The sequence below is a fragment of the Crassostrea angulata genome, chromosome 2, assembly GCF_025612915.1.
Source record: "Crassostrea angulata isolate pt1a10 chromosome 2, ASM2561291v2, whole genome shotgun sequence".
Taxonomy (NCBI): domain Eukaryota; kingdom Metazoa; phylum Mollusca; class Bivalvia; order Ostreida; family Ostreidae; genus Magallana; species Magallana angulata.
Genome location: NC_069112.1, coordinates 62,375 through 84,068, shown reverse-complemented (window position 1 = coordinate 84,068; position 21,694 = coordinate 62,375). Strand labels below are relative to the sequence as shown.

The 21,694-nt window shown below is 34.9% G+C and overlaps 1 pseudogene; it reads right to left on the bottom strand.

Moving 5' to 3' along the window:
- Positions 1-795: 795 nt before the first annotated feature.
- Positions 796-14,538, bottom strand: LOC128171259 (uncharacterized; annotated as a pseudogene).
- Positions 14,539-21,694: the final 7,156 nt, after the last annotated feature.

Genomic DNA, 21,694 nt, shown 5'->3' with positions numbered 1-21,694 from the left:
GTCCAACCAATAAGTATCAATCATAAAGAATTCAATAGTCCAACCAATAAGTATCTATCATAAAGAATTCAATAGCCCAACCAATAAGTATCTATCATAAAGAATTCAGTAGTCCAACCAATAAGTATCTATCATAAAGAATTCAATAGCCCAACCAATAAGTATCTATCATAAAGAATTCAGTAGTCCAACCAATAAGTATCTATCATAAAGAATTCAATAGTCCAACCAATAAGTATCAATCATAAAGAATTCAATAGTCCAACCAATAAATATCAATCATAAAGAATTCAATAGTCCAACCAATATCAATCATAAAGAGTTCAATAGTCCAACCAATAAGTATCAATCAAAAAGAATTCAATAGTCCAACCAATAAGTATCAATCATAGAGAATTCAATAGTCCAACCAATAAATATCAATCATAAAGAATTCAATAGTCCAACCAATAAGTATCAATCATAGAGAATTCAAATGAAAACATTTATATTATCTACTTTATATTACAATATTTATAGTTTGATTGCAGCACTAACTTTCAACTCAGTCTGATATTCAATCTTTAAAACAGATTTCATAGAAATTAAATCCAAACTAACAGCAAACTAAGGTTATTCAAATAAAATTGTGTTACCAGTCAGCATAGCACTCTACCTATCGAGCTAAAGGGTTAACCCGCTAGCCAGAGCTAGTAGGAATGCCATATACCTGACTCTACCACATTGTCCCCCTCCAAGGAAAGAGGCGTCCCGACTCTCCTGGAGTGCCAATGTGGGGCAAAGTTCTGGAAACAACCTCTCTCACCCGCCAGAGAATACCCAGGTCCCAACGTGGGCGCCAAATGTAACAGAGACACTTACTGCCTCTGCTGGGGTTTGAACCCGGGTCCTCTGGCACGCCAGTCCAGCACTCTACCGATCGAGCTAAAGGGTTAACCCACTAGCCAGAGCTAGTAGGAATGCCATATACTTGACTCTACCACATTTGAAACCGAGTGGAATAAGACAGGAAATCCAGTCAATGGGTTATTGTAGGTTTATTTGTGTATGGCAAATATTACAGAATAAAATTCCCCGACCCTCCCATGAGGTGCGAAGGTCATGGAAACTTCTACCAGTTACATGTAGGTCGTGTAAGTGTATGTCAAAACTAAATGTGAAAGAAATATGATTTTGACATGTATGGATATTTATATTTAAGCATTATAAAACTGTAAAATTTATAATTATAATGCACTCACACTCTTTCTCCTAGCTTTTAAATTTATTAAGAAAACACAATTATTTACACCTGATAAACTTAATTTGAAGATTATTACTTTAATTACTGACTGCATTCATACAAATATAAACTCACATAAGCCATTCACTCTCCTCTCACTCTATCTTAAACATTCCAACATTCATTCAAAGTAAGAAAAGAAGTGGAAATAGATAAATAAATAATTAAACAAATTGTAAACCCAATTACACTGTAATACACTAAAAGAACTAACCTTCTAGGTGCAGGAAAATACTTCAAAGATGAATAAAATATAGAACAACTTCAAAATTCTAATATGGCAGTTAAAACTGCATGGCTAGCCTCTTAGCATGAAATTCAGGAGTCAGAATGAACAAATACAAGTACCCCTATAAACCAATCACATGACCAGATCTAAGTGACCACTCAATTAAATGCTATAAATAGAAACTACAGGTGTACTCCAAAGAGGAGTAACCAAAGTAAATAAAAACAAACACAAAATATCAATTTAAATTAATTCAACTAAATAATTTATTTATTCACCACTGATAAATCATTTTCTGTTATGTAATTAAATAAATTGAAGTCTGCAATAGTAAAATTCCTGAAAAGTAACAAATTGATTAGAACATGTCAATAATAATATAGAAATCAATATTCTGAAATTAAAATATTAAAAACCTATAAAATTTCACTCTACTACATATGTGACACATTGGCTACAATGGTAATGGTCATCTCCGTCCAAGCACCGAATGATACCAGAAATTTCAGGAGCTTAGATATGTAAAACATATTATATACTGACAAAATTTACACTAAGATAAAATTGATAAAAAAAACGTATAACAAATTACAGTAGAGTTCACGTACACAAAAAAAACCCCGATTCCATTGATGATGCCTTATTCATAAAGAGTTTAGGTACACAGAGCACAGAGTCTATTGTTACGTGTTATATATGTAGAGTTCACACACACAGATACAGAGTCTATTGATGACATGTTATACATGCAGATTTCACCTATACAGATACAGAGTCTATTGTTGACGCATTATTTTTGTGCAGATTTCACGTACACAGAACGCAGAGACCATCGATGACGCGTTATTTTTGTGCAGAGTTCACCTACACAGCAACAGTGTCCATTGATGACGCATTATTTTGGTTCACCTACACAGATACAGAGTCCATTCATGAAACGTTGTTTATGTAGAGTTCACGCACAGAACACAAAGTCCGTTGATGACCGGTAATTATTTAGCTTCTGTAACTCCATTGGAATTATGGGTAATCCGGGCAGGTTTTCTACTGTCTCCCCCTGAAGGCGTTTAAAAAAGCAGCTTGTCTGCAAGAAACAAAAATAATTGATTTATAATTGTATTAAATGATTAATACCGAATACTTGGACAAGAAGGAAAGAAAAAGTGAGCAAGCTCAAATACCCCATGTTCTCCCATTACTTGACAACGCTACACATCATGAATGGCAGAGTATGCATTAAGGTGGCATTCTACACCACTTTCTGATGACAAAGTGCGCAAAAAAGTAAATCTGGAAGCATGTAATTCTGGTACCGGCTGATTGCAACTGAGGGGAATTGTATGGGGACCGCTCTTTTGAAAAATTTGTTAAATAAAAAGAATAAGTCAACATTTTTATTAAATTCATTATTTACATGAAAGGTGGAATGGGACACCTTCATGTTGTGTCGTATTATTTATCGAAATAAACAATAAATCAAGTGTAATTTTATAAATAGTTTCTTTCCCATCATTGTTACCTTACAGCGCAGTGCAGTGGGTTAGAGCGCTCACTACGGGCATGTAAGTCACGAGTTCGAGTCGGGTTTGAAAATTTATTACTTTTCCAAAATTTTTTGGTTAAATATTGTGAAAGAAAATTCTAAACCAATGAAAGTATTTCAGTAGTAATGTACTTTAATCCACATTTTTATTGACAGATGTTCCAAACCACCTTTATTAACGGGATGGGAGGGTGGCTTTGAATTTCTCTCAGGTTGGGATACATAAATCCTAATTATCTACCCTTGAAAAGGGGCACGTTCCTTAATTTTCAAAACTTTGAATCTTCTTTGCCTAAGGGTGCTTTGTGCCAAGTTTGGTTGAAATTGACCCAGTAGTTCTGGGGGAGATGTTGAAAATGTGAAAAGTTGACGGACAGAGGACAGACAAACAAACAGACAGACAGACGACAGACAAAATGTGATCAGAAAGGTTCACTTGAGCTTTCAGGTCAGTTAGCTAAAAATGATAAAGGGCATTACTAGCAAAACATTATCAGATCAAAACTTTCTGCAATTATGCACATATTTAATCATTTGTCTAAAACAGCAACATACTAAATTCTAATGGTTCAAAATTTGAAGACAAAACATTGTAATTAAAATTTCCTAGAAACATGCAAATCAACATATTGTGCCCTAACTATCTACAAAAACAAGAGGCCAACTGGCCTTAACGGTCACCTGAGTAGCATATATCCCATACACAAACTTGTCAAGGAGTCTCATGTGCATCTAATTAACTAGGTTTCATACTGGAGTAGAAAAATTATAAATTTGTAATGACGACCACATTTCAAAAAGAACTGGGAAACCTATAATTTTGGTGAAAAACTAAAAGATCTGGTCTACAAAATCATGAATTCAGTTTTCCTTTCAGGTGTCTGGGAGTAAAGAAGATAAATTTTTAACGTTATATGCATTAACATCTATACATCCATTTTGGCCCTGCCTGAGAGTCAAAACCCATACCCCAGGGGACATGAAAATTAAAATTTCAGTAGAGGACTTCCTGGTAAACATAATTATTATTCAGGTTTTTATACAGATGTGTGAGAATAGAGAAGAAGATTTTTAAACGTTATATGCATTAACACTATATTGCCATATTGCCATCACCCCCTCATGTCCTGAACCCCTGACCCAGGGGCCATGAATTTCACAATTTAGGTAAAGGAGATTGTGGATATCATAACCATGTATTCAGTTTTTTGCCCACATGTGTGAGTAGAAAAGAAGATTTTTTGATATTTAAAGCATTTTACTATATGGCCATATTGGCCCCACCCTAGAGCCTAATCACCTAACAAAGGGGTCATGAATTTCACAATTTTGGTAGAGGGCCTCATGGACATCATAACCATGCATTTGGTTTTTAACAAATATATATGGGAGTAGAGAAGAAGATTTTCTAAGATTTAATACATTTTTACTATTTGGCCATATTGGCCTCACCCTAGAGCCTGAACCCCTGACTGAGGGGTCATGAATTTCACAATTTTGGTAGAGGGCTTCATGGACATCATAACCATGCATTTAGTTTTTAACAAATATATATTGGAGTAGAGAAGAAGATTTTCTAAGATTTAATACATTTTTACTATATGGCCATATTGGCCCCACCCTAGAGACTGAACCCCTGACCCAGGGGTCATGAATTTCACAATTTTGGTAGAGGGTTTCATGGACATCATTATCATGCATTTAGTTTTTAACAAACATATATGATAGTAGAGAAGAAGATTTTCTAAGATTTAATACATTTTTACTATATGGCCATATTGGCCCCACCCTAGAGCCAGAACCCCTGACCCAGGGGCCATAAATTTCACAATTTTGGTAGAGGGCCTCATGGACATCATAACCATGCAACCAGTTTTTTCCTCACATGCGTGGGAGTATAGAGAAGAAGATTTTTGAAAATTAGGCTTTTTTGGCATATTTGGCCCCACCTGTGGCACCCCAGGGGTGGTAGAGCCATAAATTTAACAATTTAGATTCTTCTTACCATAGAGATGCTTCACACCAAAAATGGTAACGATTGGCCTGGTAGTTTTCAAGAAGAAGTTAAAAATGTAAAATTGTTAACGCACGACGACGGACGAAGACCAATTGCAATAAGTCACCTGAGTGACTCAGGTGACCTAAAAATCATTGCTAAATTCAACATTTGGACAACAAACTAAGTTCCATGGAGGTAAAATTCCCAGAAAGATAAATAAATCAGAACTTCCTAGTAATTAGCACATCTACACGTTGTGTCCTAAATACCTTAGAAGTTTCATATTAAACATGATAAAATTCTGTGCAGCTGTTTTATAAATTATAATATATGTTTTGCTTAAAATCCAGAACTGACTGACATAGGTTGAAATCATTATTCTCTAACAATTCCATTACATGGGGTATAATAATGGCACAATTAGCAAAACAAAGATACATTTACAATTGATAAAGATCCAACATTTACAATGTTTAATTGTTTAGTTATTATTTGTTTTTTAATATTCCACATTCAGAAAATAAAACTTGTATAACATGATGTTTCTCACTCAGCAACAGACAGCCATGTTTGGATGATCACAAAGTGTGAAATAAACAGGAGTCAGTATTACAGTCCATGTGAATTATACACAGCTCAATTTCAGCTGCAGATGTTGAACAAAGTGACAAACAACATGTGTGGTTTTGAGAGCAGACTAGATTTGTACAGAAACATTTACAACCTGTCAATATCCCAGCTATCTCCATTATACGGCTTGTGTTGAGCTGGACATGGCGTCCTCATCAGTACGGGGTCTGTGTTCATCTACAACAAGGCATTAATTAGCTGTTAATTAATTAATTACATACATTATATGTAATGATAGAGCTACATCTACAAATTAAAACTTTAACCTGATTACCATGATACTTGCTTTATTATTTGTCTAATTAATTAAATTAGGTCAATTAACATGTAACAAAACAACTGATTACAAATACATGAGTCAGTGAGTTTTACTTTTGTTTAGTTGATGAGTTGTTGTGACGAGGTGTTGTGTATCGGGTGTCTCCATCAGGACGGGGTGTGTGTTCATCTACAACAAGTCATTAATTAGCTGTTAATTAATACATACAGTATATGTAATGACAGAGCTTCATCTACACATTAAAACTTTAACCTGATTACCATGACACTTGCTTTAATATTTATCTAAATAATTAAGTTAAGTCAATTAACATGTCACAAAAAAACTGATTACAAATACATGAGTCACTCTATATATTTCATAATTAAATACAACAACCTTCTATTTCTATTCACTAATTACAATGACATGTAACTGTACATTTAATTAATAATGTATCTAATTTCTGTTTATTTAAGATAAACACTGAATCCCAATGACTGGTAGATACAGCTAACCCTGTAACAATGAGTTGTTTATATTGACAAACAATCACACAGATAAACATGTCTTACATGTATCTTATTGACTGATAATTAACACGGACTGTGTGTCTTAGTTATCTATATCTAATTAATGTGAATGATAATGACTCAGACTTACCTGTCAGAGCGTCCTGTCTGGTGATATACCTGTAGACACACACCTTGTTGTTGTCCCGTGATCCGACCCAGAGACGGTGAGTGTTGACATCATAACTCAGGCTCCGTGGTCCACCCATCTCTTGTGATTTTGTCAGTAGATGCGACAGGAACTGACCGTCCTTATTTATCATCTGTACTGTGTTGGTTGTATAATCACACACCAGGATGTGTGACAGCGCGTCAGTACAGATTCCCCATGGCCATAGTTGTGATCCTGATGGATGTCCTGTGTAGGAGAAACGATGTCTTCCTCCACGCTCTGTCACCACTACAGCTCTGTATAAGTCAGACACCATGACATCCCCATTGTTGTTCTCTGTTATATAGATAGGATATCTATACAGTCCCCGTCCTGTGTTGTGGTTCTGTATGGTTTGTGTGAGTTGTCCACTCTGGTTGTACCGGGTTACCTTGCCTGTCTCTGTCCTATAGTTACGCATCCCGACCAGTAGATCCCCAGTGGACGGGGACCAGTACACACACTGTGGCCACCATGTAGAGTCTGTTCTCTCTATAAATGTGGTGTTTGTTTTCATATCCTTTGACAGTTTGTTGATGTTATGTCTCCTATCTATATAAATCAGTTCACTCTCACTGTTCACTGTGTGTAATCCAAATAAATCACTACATGAAACCTCCACACGATGTAGAGGGACACCTGTTGTGTCTGTCAACATGAGATTGTTCGAACCATCACTGACCCAGACCCGGTCTGATGTCACACAGGAAATGTGAGAACAACAATCAACACCTGGCACTGTGAGAGATTGATGGAGCTCAGCACCAGACGTCAGTTTCAGCAGACACTGGTTTCCTACGCGTCGGTTTCCTCTCTCTGTGATTTGGATTGCACTCAGTGACTCCATCACATCCTCCTTGTTGAGTGACTCAGTCATGGAGAGCTGGCTGGTGTGGAGTGTAAGATGTATCTGGGGGAGGGCTGTCTTTGTGAATGAGAGGAATTGTAGCGCACTGAATGTGAATGCTGGCTGTACATATCTGTGTTCATATCTCCTTAGTCTGACAATATGTCTGATCATTTCTATCTTTTGTTTTTTACATCTGTGTTTGAAATCAAAGTAACATAACACATAGTTCAATAGATCATATACCACATCGTCAATGAGATTCTTCAGTCTCTGGGCCTTTGTTAACATCTCTGATTGAAGGGGGGAGAATTCTGTGTGACAGGTTTTGACATCAGCTTTGATTCCTGTCAGGAGAACAGGTCTGTAAAAGAGAGCCTCACTTCTGATGGTGTGAATGGTTCCTCTGTGTTGTTGTCGCTTTGTTTTATAGGATGTTTTAACATCAAGTTGTCTGTGAGTTCTATGTTTTCTGCAGTGGTAACACATAGGAACTTGACAACGTTCACAGTACTTTGTATAAACATGGCTAGGATGTCTCACACAGACCTCTTGTGTTGGGATGTAGTTGATTTTATCACGGTGTGACACAACATCATGGTCTATTGTTTTGAGATCTTTTACATGGTTCTCTTTACACTGGGGACACAGATCACATGGACACGATACACAATAGTACGCTGTGTCCCCCGGACACTTAGAACATTGATGTAGTCTAAATGAGAAGCTTGCTGTGATGTATGGGGAGCTTGCTGTGATGTATTGGGAGCTTGCTGTGGTGTATTGGGAGCTTGCTGTGTCCATGATGTGGGCGGTCTGGGTCATAACCTGTCCAATGAAAATAAAGAGTTTTAGGATTATTATTGTTTGTATAAACATTCAATGTCAAATTTTAAAAGAAATATATTTGGGTTTTTTAAAGATTAATATATTTTCTCTACTTGGATAATTGACGGTCTATTATTCTGGTTCTGATTATAGAGACATTCAACCAGTAGAAAAATACAACATAAGATTGCTGAGTGAGAAAGAGGTGCTATCTCTCTCTCTCTCCTCTCTCCCTCTCTCTTTATCCCTACATTTCTTTATCTCTGTTTCTCTCTCTTGGATGTTCAATGTACATAATTGAGAAAGTGTACTATATGATTATCTAGCAGAGAAAGTCAGAGAGAAGAAAAAAAATAAGATGTAAAGTACACATCACAATTAAGTTAATTCAATTACCGGGTATTTACTGTCTCAATTTACCTAACATGTACTCCTGCTCTTTCTATTTCTTTCTCTCAATCTCTGTTTCTCACAATTTCAATACTAAACATGCAGTCTTGGCCTCTCTCTCTTTCTCTCTCTAGATCTTATTCCTCCTCTCTCTCTGATTTTTTTTTCTAACACATGCTTTTTCTCTGTCTCCTCAGATTTCTCTTCTAAACATGTATTTTTGCTCTCTCTTTCTATCTATTTCTCTCTTTCAGACAAACTCCATTAAACATGTACATGTACTAAATATATCTTACTCTCAAAGATGTAATCTCTCTCTCTCTCTCTCTCTCTTTCTCTCTCTCTGACCTATTCTTATAAACATGTGCATCTTACTATTGTAATTTCTCTCTCTTTTTCTCTCTGAGTTACTCTCTGTTAAACATATGCATCTTTCTATTTCTCTTAGACATGTAATCTCTCTCTCTCTCTGTCTGTCTGTCTCTCTCTCTCTCTATCTCTCTCACATTATTACTCCTTCATTCACTATCTCTAATTTTACAGCTAAACAAGTACTTCTTATCTCTCATTCTTTCTCTAAGCCTCTGTCCCTCATGATTTCATAAATAAACATGTAAACACTTTCTATCTTTTATGTAAACATGTGCATCTTACTTATTCTCTCAGACATGTAGTCTCTCTCTCTCTCTCTCTCTCAGATACTTACTCTTTTACATGTAAACATGTGCATCTTACTTATTCTCTCAGACATGTAGTCTTTCTCTTTCTCTCTCTCTCTCTTTCTTGTGACTTACTCTTATACATGTAAACATGTGCATCTTATTCTCTCAGACATGTAGTCTCTCTCTCTCTCTCTCTCTCTCTCTCTCTCTCTCTCAGATACTTACTCTTTTACATGTAAACATGTGCATCTTACTTATCCTCTCAGACATGTAGTCTTTCTCTTTCTCTCTCTCTCTCTTTCTTGTGACTTACTCTTATACATGTAAACATGTGCATCTTATTTTCTCAGACATGTAGTCTCTCTCTCTCTCTCTCTCTCTCTCTCTCTCTCTCGTGACTTACTCTTATATACATGTAAACATGTGCATCTTATTCTCTCAGACATGTAGTCTCTGTTTCTTACTCACAGACTTAGTATGTAAACATGTGCATCTAACTATTTTTCTCAGACATGTATTCTCTCTCTCTCTCTCTCTGTCTCTTCTCCGACTTACTCTGTTAAACATATGCATCATTCTATTTCTCTCAGACATGTAATCAATTTCATTCTTTTATTATTACTTTCTCTCACTATCTCATGATTTTACAGCTAAACATGTACTTCTTATCTCTCATTAAATCTGTTCTCTTGCTTTCTAACTGTTCTCTCTATCCCTCAAACTTTCACTACCAAACCTCTCTCTCTCTCTTCTAACATGTAATCTTGTTTTCTATCATCCCTCTCTTCTCTCTATCTCTCTCTCTCTTTCAGATGAACTCAACTAAACTTTGTCTCTTACTCCCTTACTCTTGATGTTCCATATCTATCATTTAATATTTATTGCTCTGTATAACATGTCTGTTTGCTCTCTCTCTCTCTTTCTCTCTCTCTCTTTGAAACTTACTCTTATCCATGTAAACATGTACATCTTACTTATTCTCTCAGACATGTAATATCTCTCTCTCTCCTCTCTTTTCTCTGACTTACTTACTCTATTAAACATATGTATCTTTTCTTAGACATGTAATCTCTCTCTCTCTCTCTCATTATTACTTTCTTTAATTGCTATTAAAATACAATTCACACCTAATCCTCAAATTTGTGCAAAATGGGAACCCACCAATGTATACATGTTAATTACTGGTTTATGTCCCATGCTTTGCTATTCCCTTAACCCTGGTTGATTTTTGACTGCCCCCCCCCCCCCCTAGATAAATTAGCCCTGATATTACCACAAAGGTATGTTTCTCCTCGTCTAACACATCAATAATCAAATGGGAATGTGGGCAATAGTTATATTGTCAGTTCCTGGGTAAGAAGTTGATGTTGACCTCGGCCTATGCTCTCGAGAAACAGTTCTTATCCCAGTACTAACACAATGACCACTGCCCTCATACCCATTTAAAAGATGTATACTACATGTAAAATGTCTATGAATGACACACGACGACAAACGTGAGATAGCAATGGGTCTCCTGAGTGACTCAGGTGACTTAATAATACAGAGTATAGCTACATGAACATGGTGATATTACATGAATACTATACCACATATATTCTCTCTTTGATCTTTCAGTCAACAGCACAGTCAAACACAGCCTGGGAACCTGTAAAGAGACCATCAACTGTTACATTCTAGTACTTGTTGATAGCCCGCACAATTGCGGGATTTAATATTACATACATTTATATGATACAATGCTTCACAAGATATCTGTGAGCCAATGCTCACTAGTGATACCCCCGCTCTGATGTAAATATGCAAAATAAGCAAAATCTTTGACGAAAATTTGTTTGAAAATTTTGGTTAAAAAATAAGCAAAGTCGTCATTTAACAGGAAGTTGACGTTCGATTGGTACAAAAATATATCCCGTGATATGGCATGCCTTAACAAACACTGTGTAAAAATTTCAAGCATCTGCGATAAATTATTGCTGAGATAAATGTGACAGAAATTTTTGTTACGGACGGACAGACAGACAGACGGATAGACAGACAGACGGACAGACACACAAGGGTAAAACAGTATACCCCCTCTCCTTTGGAGCGGGGGTATAATTATATGTTGATCCATATTTTTTGGTTTATTTATGTAAACATAGTGTCTGATTTTTTTCTTAGTTGCTTTATTAACCTTTTGTCAAACTCGCAAAAATCTACATTTACTATATTAATTACTGCTTACTCTCAAACATGTACCTTCAATCTATGTTTATTCTCTCTCTCTCTCTCTCTCTCTCTCTCTCTCTCTCTCTCTCTCCACACACACATCACCATAACATAGTTATAGAAATGAGGGCCGACACAGGATTTGCCTTCTGTCTGATTGGATTGAAACACTGTTTTTCAAATGTGACACATATCTTCAGTATGTTCTTATTTACAATTCATCTATGAAATACAGAATGTAACTTTTTATAATAAGGTTATAAAACGGTTTGTTCCCGTTTTGCACACATTTGAAAATAAGGTATCGAAAAAATGTGTGCGAAACGGGAATTTGACCAGGTGATATAATTGCTTAATTGCTATAGTCTATATCACAATTCCTGCGAGGGCAATTGACAATACAATAAATAAATCATATCTACTCGCAATTGAAATTTACATGTATTTTATGTTACAATATAACTTGCATAAAAGCACATTTACATCATAATTGACATCCATATTCATGAATTTGGTTTCAAACATCAATTTGGTCATGAACAATTTCATTATTTTTTTTAAACAAGAAAGATTATTGCAAAAATGTTGAGTATGTAGCGCCTTTGTTTAACTTACTGCCTATATAGGAAGTACATGTACATGCTAAAATTTCGAAGAGAAATATCATAAGTAAATATTTAATAATTGCTTTTGCTGACATAATTGGAAGAAATGTGTCTACTGAAAACGCTGCTAAATATTTTTCATTTATGTTGTGTTATATCTTGAATAATCGAAGAAAATAGACAAACTGTATGATGATAAATAGGAAATGTTAAAAGCATGCTTCAAAAACTGTAAAGATTATTTCACAAAACCTATCAAATGTAGACCTAATTCATGCATTTTCAACCTTTCTCAGTTTGAGATATATCGCATCAATATTAAAATATTACTTTTGTCAGATTTTTTATGTATTTAACCTCTGATTTGAAAAAGTAGAAAGTGACCCGCCATATACTAAAGTGGTGATGTCATAAGAACTACTGTCAAGGTCGCTACTTCAAACATTGAAATATTTTGTGATAAAGATCTGTTTTCTTTCATAATATTTTTTCTGTTGATACCAAACAATCAATTATAAACATGCGTTTTACATAATTTGCAACTCAATTGTAAAAAGAGACACGGAGTACCCCATATGACTGTCTATCATATAATGATCCATTGAATCAGCTTCCAATTGGCTTTGGACCAGCAATTTTTCCTAATTCATTTGGTTTAATATTTAAGGTAAATGGACAAAAATGTAAAAGTCAATTAATCCAATCTAATCATTAATTTTTTATCAGACTTTTTAAATATAGCATTATCATTATTTTATCAAACGAAAAAAAACCGGTGATAGTTATTAGACCTTAAACACATCAAAATATCTGTATTCTTCTTGTTTTATCGTTAAGGCACTTATAAAACACAGGTAAAAATCCAGGTAAATCTTTGACCGAAAGCAGACTATAATTGCTATCACAACACAAATCACACCTATTGTTCTATACCCAATTATCAAATGTGTGCAAAACGGGAACACACCTATAAAACATGGATAAAATGCAGTTGTGTCTTTACCCCATGTAAAGAACAGACTATAATTGCTATCAAAATACAATTCACACCTCCGTTGACCTCCGCCTATGGTTTCGGGCAACAGTTCTTACCCCAGAACTAACACAAAGTGAATGACTACTGCCCTCATACCCATTTAAAAGACGTATACTGAAATGTCTATGAATGACACACGACGACAAACGTGAGATAGCAATGGGTCTCCTGAGAGACTCAGGTGACCTAAAAATACATAGAATAGTTACATGAACATGGTGATATTACATGAATACTATACCACATATATTCTCTTTGACCTCTCAGTCAACAGCACAGTTAGACACAACCTGGGAACCTGTAAAGAGACCATCAACTGTTACATACTACAGACTGGTATAACCTATCAGTCAACAGTCAGACACAGAGAACCTGTAAAGAGACCATCAACTGTTACATTCTAGTACTTGATGATATCCCGCACAAGTGCGAGATTTAATAATATATACATTAATATGATACAATGCTTAATATTTCAAATATTATTTTTTTGTTCATTTTTGTATATATTTTGTCTGATTCTTTTCTTAATTGTTTTCTTAACCTTTTCTTTAAAATTGAAATAAAAAACCAACTGCATGTCTGGATTATTACAGGAGTGGGGATGACAAATCCAAACTAAAATGGATGATATATACATATTACATACCTATATTTAAGTATTGAATCCTTATTTTTTGAAAGATATAGTCTCATAACTGCAACGGTGTGTGCATACAAATTGAATAACGCGTGTTAGAATACGGATTTAATGCTTATATTTACATTTTTTTACCTTCATGCCTTATACCTCAAAATTACTGTATTATCCTATGGGTAAGTTCAAATTAATGGAAGAGCCACAGTAACAGCCACAAGCGTGATCTTTGATTTTCGTTTGTGACGTTGCACTTAACAGCGTTCAACGTTTGTGACGTCACAATTAAAACTCGTGATTTAACCTTTTAGTACCCTGTCTGTGTTATGGTGCTATATCTGCAGTAGCTTTACATGCAAAATATATGTGGAATGTAAATATACATATTATATACCCATCAGTTTTTCTTCCTTGATACTGTCAATTTCACAGTTTGATCTGAGTTTCCGGATCACCACACTGTGGTTTTCCGATTCCGTATCACTGCTCTCTGAAACTGATAACGTCTGTATTTTAGCCCGTTTTTAAAAGAGTTTATATAAAATACAGTCAAACTTCGTTATCTCAAACTAGATGGGACTGTTTAAAACCTTTGAGATATCTGAGTATTTGAAATATCAAGGTACAATACTTAAAGCGGAAGGAAAGTCAAAAACACATTTTATTTATATAATTAATAAAGTGTTTTAAATCATCACACGTGGTCATGCTGTGTTGAAAATAAACTACATAATTAAGATATAATGCACGTTTGAAGTTAGAGAAATTGTATTTACATGAGATTGACATGATGTAGAACTCTTTTGTATTGAAAACCAAGTTTGGTTTACATACATGCATACAACATATAAAGTGCTCTGAATAAAACGCTGGTTTACACCTTTCGTCACTCAAGTTATCGACTGAACAAAAATAATGTTTAGATTCAAAAGTCAATCCAAAGAATATTATATGTATGCATAAATATATCATTTTTTATTAAAGCACACAGTGGGCCAATTCATTTCATTTTGTAATCCTACAAATTTATTCTTATCAAAATAGAATGATGTCGATTATCTGTTTCAAGGACCCCGCCCCCTCTTCTCAGTACAAATGTATTATATATTCAAATACATTAATGTATTAAATTAATTAAATTAGTTTATTAAAACATCCTACCATATTCACCATTCTATTAATGATCACTATTGATGTGTATTATTTGTAGTATAGGAAAACAGTCTAGGAAAAACAAAACATTTTTTTATGAACATTCATCGCCCAGTCACCTTTCAACTTTCTTATTTTATGTATACATGATTTATTCATATAGATGTAGAACACAATCTGTTCATTGTTTACAAATTAATGTATAAGGTTTGCTACCAATCTTTCCTGTATTAAAATGTATGAAATTAAAAGACGCTAGTGTATGCTAACGATGCAACTGTGAAACGATAAGCACGTGCCTTTATCATTGTGATGTCATGATCAGAAAAAGTTCACACATTATTGAACGTTTTCGCTATTCTGCAGGTTCATAGAAGGAAACATATTTGCAAATATAAATATCAAGTATCACCTTCTATGTATACTCTAAGTAAATTCCCAGTAAATATATTCACCCTTTACATAATCATTCAATATCATTGCAAGTATATATTTTAATACAAACTCCCACTGACTTGGATCCCCCAAAGCATGTCCACCACCAAACTCTCATTTTTGCTATTTTAGGCTGGTTTTAAAATATTGAAAATGAAAGTAGATTTTAATTAATTCTACAATAATTACTTATCAGGTAAAATTCAATTATAGTTTATGAACATCATATTACAATTGTTAAAATACCAAATATAATTTCATTGCTAGCTTAGTATATATTTTGATACAAACTCCCACTGACTTGGATTCGGCTTTCATAAAGTTTGCGATGCGGTTTTTAGATTCATTTGTCGATGAACAAAAAAATTTATACAGTCATTCCTATATTAATTTCATCTTTATATTACTTATTAAACGTATATATACTCTATAAACATTTTTTTTAAAAAAAGGGGGTTCTGTGTCTGACCAAACGACTTGTCTTGTCACTAGTACATTGAGCTGTTGGATTGAAACAACTTACCCCCTCCTCCCTTACCTGAACTAAGTTACAACAGTTTTTTTCTTCAACACTTTACATATACATGAATGACACGATTTCGAAGGTTTGTTTCCGGGTCAGCCATTTTATTTCAAGTTGATTTTTAAAAATATCACGTTTTATCTCACATAGATTATCACTGGCAAGATATATGGAAGAAGTAGACTACATTGTAGAATATATGATATGACAAACCTTTTGTTTCACGGGGAACAATTATCTAAACGGATAGAAATTAACTTTTCTTTCCTCTTCCCAAATGCAAATCTGTCTATCGTCTGTTCGGCATACGTCACAGCGATGCCTAGACGCTTCGCCACCTAGCAATTTCGACCCCATGTCGTTTCGGTACCAGATAATGAATACATGTATATCGCTTTTCAAAGATAGAAAAAACGGTTCGAATATTTAGTTTTAATGTAATAATCGGTCAACTTAGTTTTTATTATTACTTAATTTCATCTTTATATTACTAAACGTATATATACTCGAAGTAAACTTTTTTTAAAGTAAGGGGGTGGGTGGGGGGGGGGATGGGGGGGGGAATAAAAATGGATTTGAGACCACGGATGACTTCTAAAGCAATCCTGTATTTCTACATTTTTCGCAGAAATGTTTGCCAGAACAAGTCAAGTGAATTTATTGGTCAGTTTCACTGTATGTGATTTGTTTTATTAATTCATGTCAAATTTCATAATGCGTTTGTGAAATGAAATTGTCTTTTTGACGGCAATCCTGCTACCTCCATAATCTGTCCCAAGTTATTGCTTCCATCACTTGTTGATGATTTTTGATAAAGATACATATACCTGTGAAAGAAATACAAATGACATCGATATAGGGGAATATGTCCAAGATATTTTCATTGAACAATTATCATTTTCACTCAAAAAAGTTCACAGGAACGAACACAAATTTATTACGGAGATTTATAATGAACACCTGAGGCAGTAGAGGGGGCGTTTCAAAACAGATAATCTGGATATTTTTCATATTAGTGGATGAACATAGTTTGAATGCAAAGGTATTTATGATTAACAAAATATTGATCAAGCAAAAGGTGAAGGAAGCAAAAACTCAGGATACACTTCACAGAAAAATATATCTTTCTCTCTGTTTTGCTATAGGCCTATATATTGCCGTTTTTTTTTAAATTTATCTTTGACTCTATTTGTTACTTTTTTCTTTAACAGGTTCTCTCTCTCTCTCTCTCTCTCTCTCTCTCTCTCTCTCTCTCTCTCTCTCTCTCTCTCTCTCTGCTACCTCCATATATAGAGTATAGCATTCCTGTCCAGTCACGATGAAGTGTGTTTGTTTATAACAGAATGTCTGATTCTGACTGACACCGGAAATCGTGTTTATTTCAGCAGCCAAAACATCGCACTTGTTGAACTGAACACAAGCACATAACAACATGTCAAGGACATTCGGTACACGCACTTTTGCACAAAATAAAATAATCAATGAAAGCAAAATATATACGGTATGAATCGAATGGCATAATGGTTTTTTTTTTTATGAATTACAGCTAGAAATGTTATTCGCATTATAGACACAATCTATTTAAGAAACAGCATACATTAAACATATAAATCATAACAAAGCTATTAATATACATTAAACATATAAATCATAACAAAGCTATTAATATACATTAAACATATAAATCATAACAAAGCTATTAATATACATTAAACATATATAAGCAGTAATCACCAAGATATTATAATTTTCAACTTTTAACCTAAGGTGTGTTATTTTGTTTGCCCCCCACCCTTCTCCCAGAGGAAGCTTGGGGGGGGGGGGGTATGAGGTCTATTTTTGGTAGCTTTACTACACTGCTTTAATAAGTTGGGGGGGGGGGGGGGGGTAGCTTAAACCACGCCATCGTTTAAAAATCGTCAGCGCAAGACACGTCCTTTTACTTCCTATAATTAGGCAACTTCAAAACAAAGAAATGTTTGCAGGCTTCAGGATCGGGGGCAGATTAGGGGAGGGGGGAGGTGGATGGGGCCTGCCCTCCCCCACACTTATGTGGTATTTCTTACTTATCAACAATGCATGCGTAAGCAAGAGAGAGAGAGAGAGAGAGAGAGAGAGAGAGAGAGAGAGAGAGAGAGAGAGAGAGAGAGAGAGAGAGGGAAAAAAACCACATGTACAAGATCAACCCTGACTCCTAATACAAATGTGAAGTATGGGGGTTCGAAACTGGGGAGCATTTTTAATTTAATCTTCTAATAAAACACATAATTTCCGCTGCATGAGTACTATTTGGAGTATGCTCCAAAAGCTGGTGGAGGGAATTCTTACGTCTCTAGAGGAAAACAGAGCACGGAAATTCATGTAAGAAGTCCTGACATGTAGACAAACTGTACGTGTATCCAGATCAATTATTTCTGAACAAAATATAACACATTATTTACATGTATATTATGCCCTTTATCATCTACGAGCATGGAGATGTGTCTGCATCTATAACTGATGAAATTCTCTCTCTCTCTCTCTTTCTCTCTCTCATAATCTTTAGCTTTTATCATGCGTGTTTTAATTAATTAAAGTACTATCATTAGTTTACATAAACAAGCTTAATTTGTATAAACTGTAAATTACCCGGGTTAGAGAGAGAGAGAGAGAGAGAGAGAGAGAGAGAGAGAGAGAGAGAGAGAGAGAGAATTACAGACCGTTAATTACCTCGTTCTTTTAAAAGTTGTTTATATCTACGCTCCTTACCTCTTTTACAAAAACATTTGACATAAACACAGTTTGTTGATAAATTTCCCATTAACACTGGATTTATCAAATTCATCAGTGTTGAAACATAATCGTACACGCCAAATTAAGTGTATCAAATACGTCAGACCAACAAAATACAAAAGCCACCCCACGTGCTGAACCTATACACTTCTATTCAATCAAGTCATCGCCTTTCATGTATGCATGTTTTAGACTTTCCAGATCTGTTCAAGCTCGCCCCTCCTTTGCACAAATTGTTTATAAAATATGTTTTCGGAATTTCATAAATTAAAGTGACAATCACAGCTTCTATTTGAGTTTCACTTATAAGTACACGTGTCTACACCACATGAACATCGCTTACTAAGTTCACACGCACCGTTGTATTTTGTGATGCGATTTTTATTAACCATAATCTTTGAAATATTTAATTATATATAAGCATTATTCACATATTTTTTTTTCAAAATGTAAGATTGCATGTAACTATCAATAAGACATCTGCGTTAATTATGTCCATTTTTTGGCACTAATCGATAGCACAGTGCCGATATTTGTAGCTTATACTCGGTCAGTAGTAAGATTTTTACATAGTGTCTAAAATTTTCATATTATCGATGTTACACAACAAATGAATACATGTCTCTCTCTCTCTCTCTCTCTCTCTCTCTCTCTCTCTCTCTCAATGAACAATGAATACAAATATCGGCCAAGTGATTATATATTTAAAAAAAAATTAAATAATAGTCGTTTATAGAGTGCATGCAGATGCATGCGGTAATCTGAAGTTTTGATAAATTTCGCGATTCTAAGATTTTTTTTTATTGCTGTACATTGTACATTGGAACAAACGCACATACACATCGACTTCAGTATCATCGAAATTTGTTTCTTGTAAATAAAAAAAAGATGAAATATCATTTAAGTTTACATCTAATGCCCTCTAACATGCGTTTGTATTACTTACTGCTAATTTTTGATTATTTTCTATATTTCCAAGTAAGATTGCTTTTTGTTAACTTTCAAAATCGGTTCTTATTATTCTTAATGGTCTTGATATTTCGAAAAAAAAATTGTTGTAAATTATTTACAGGATATGTCATAACTTGGTGTTATAAGGGAGATAACTCAAATTATCAACCTCTTCAGCATAACTCTCTCTCTCTCTCTCTCTCTCTCTCTCTCTCTCTCTCTCTCTAAGTTAAATGTGTTGTCATGATAATCAGTCCCTCTACACATATCCACCCACCACGCATTATTCACAACCTTTCACCTCGCATGTTTTTATCATTAAAACACGGCGATAAAGCTCTGCCATTCGTTCAACTGTATTTGAAATCATGAGCGTGATGAGTTTTCATGCATACATGAACTCGAATAGGTTTCGAGTCACGTGATCAGGTAATATAAATAGTAGAACCATGCGGTGACGTGGCGCTCTAGGCTTGCTCGTTAGTTGTATGTGTTTTAAATAAGGTAAACTGGCAGATAGAATGGAATGCAGTTATATAGGACTATAGAACGATGAGAAAGTTTCATTATTTTACTTCCTTACTAAACAAAGCGATAGAAAAACAGAGTTGTTTAATCATAAAAACATAACGGGGCTTACTCAGAAACTTGCAAAAACCCCACCACGGTGAGCAGTGCTGTGCACGTGGCAGAGACCGGACCAGCATTTGAATTTAAGCACGAGGGTCGAGGTCCCAAAAGTTGGCTGAATTTGAAGAACTGTTTCAGGAGGGAAATTTAGCGAAGGCCGCGCTCGTTATTGACGAGGAGAAAGCCGTTTACAACAAAGAAACAAAGTCATTAAGGTGGAATTTCCTTACCTGGTAACTAACAATAAAGTATTTAGTAATAAAAGATATTATGATATATAAACTGTGCGTATGTCAAATAAGCAAAAATTGAGGATAAACAAATGAATAAAAATTCAATTCAGTAAGTACATGTAACATCAAAAACCTCTGCGAGATTCGAACTCGGAAAGTAAGGATCACAAGCCCGACACTTCACTTGGCTATGTAGTATGTATTATGTGTTTTCCATTAAATTCTTTTTATAAAACAAAGTGTCCTTTCGATCAGAGGTCAGACATTTTGTAATGATGTTACTAGTTTTCCACCTTAAAATTGCTGACTGGGACACACTACACGGATATCTGGACGTCCTGCTGACAGACGCTACTGAAGATGCTGCTAAGCTTCGTTACGCTGTGTGTCGTGCTGCAAGGAAAAACGCTTACAGAAGTTGACCGGACTACAGGCGCAGGGGCGGTTTTGCACCCAGTGACTTTTGTCGTGGCTTTAGCCAGTCGTATAGCTCTAACGACAAATTCAGCAATGGAACCTCCAAAGTCAGACTCACGGGATTTTGATCACATGGTTAGGGGAATGTTCCTATCTTAAAGGACAACCCACCCAACCCTGTCATCACTTAATACTAGTGGAGTCCCAAAACACTGTAAATGGTCAAGTTAAGAATATGTTTGAACTGCATGAAAAAAATGAATAAGAAAAAAAAATGTTAAAGTTATCAGCGTTAAATAAAAGCTAAACAAAATATTTGTAATGCTAATAGTTTCATTTTGAATGTCATAAAATTTGGGAAGAAAAAATGTTAAAGTTATCAGCGTTAAATTAAAGCTAAAAAAAATATTTGTAATGCTAATAGTTTCATTTTGAATGTCATAAAATTTGGGTATACAATTCCTTTAAAAGAATTTCCAACGAGAATTAATTGAGTATTAATTGAAAATCAAAGTACTGAAGTACTGATGGAGTTGATTTTATCAATTATCATTTATTCAAAATCAACGATATGTGATTTCGCCTGGCAAGTAGTATCAGTAATCGAAATATTTCTGAGAAATTGTATGGATCCAGGCAAGATTGAACTCTTGTCTTGTTCAACCAAACGCTCGCCTGTCTCCGTTTATCTCCGCAAGAG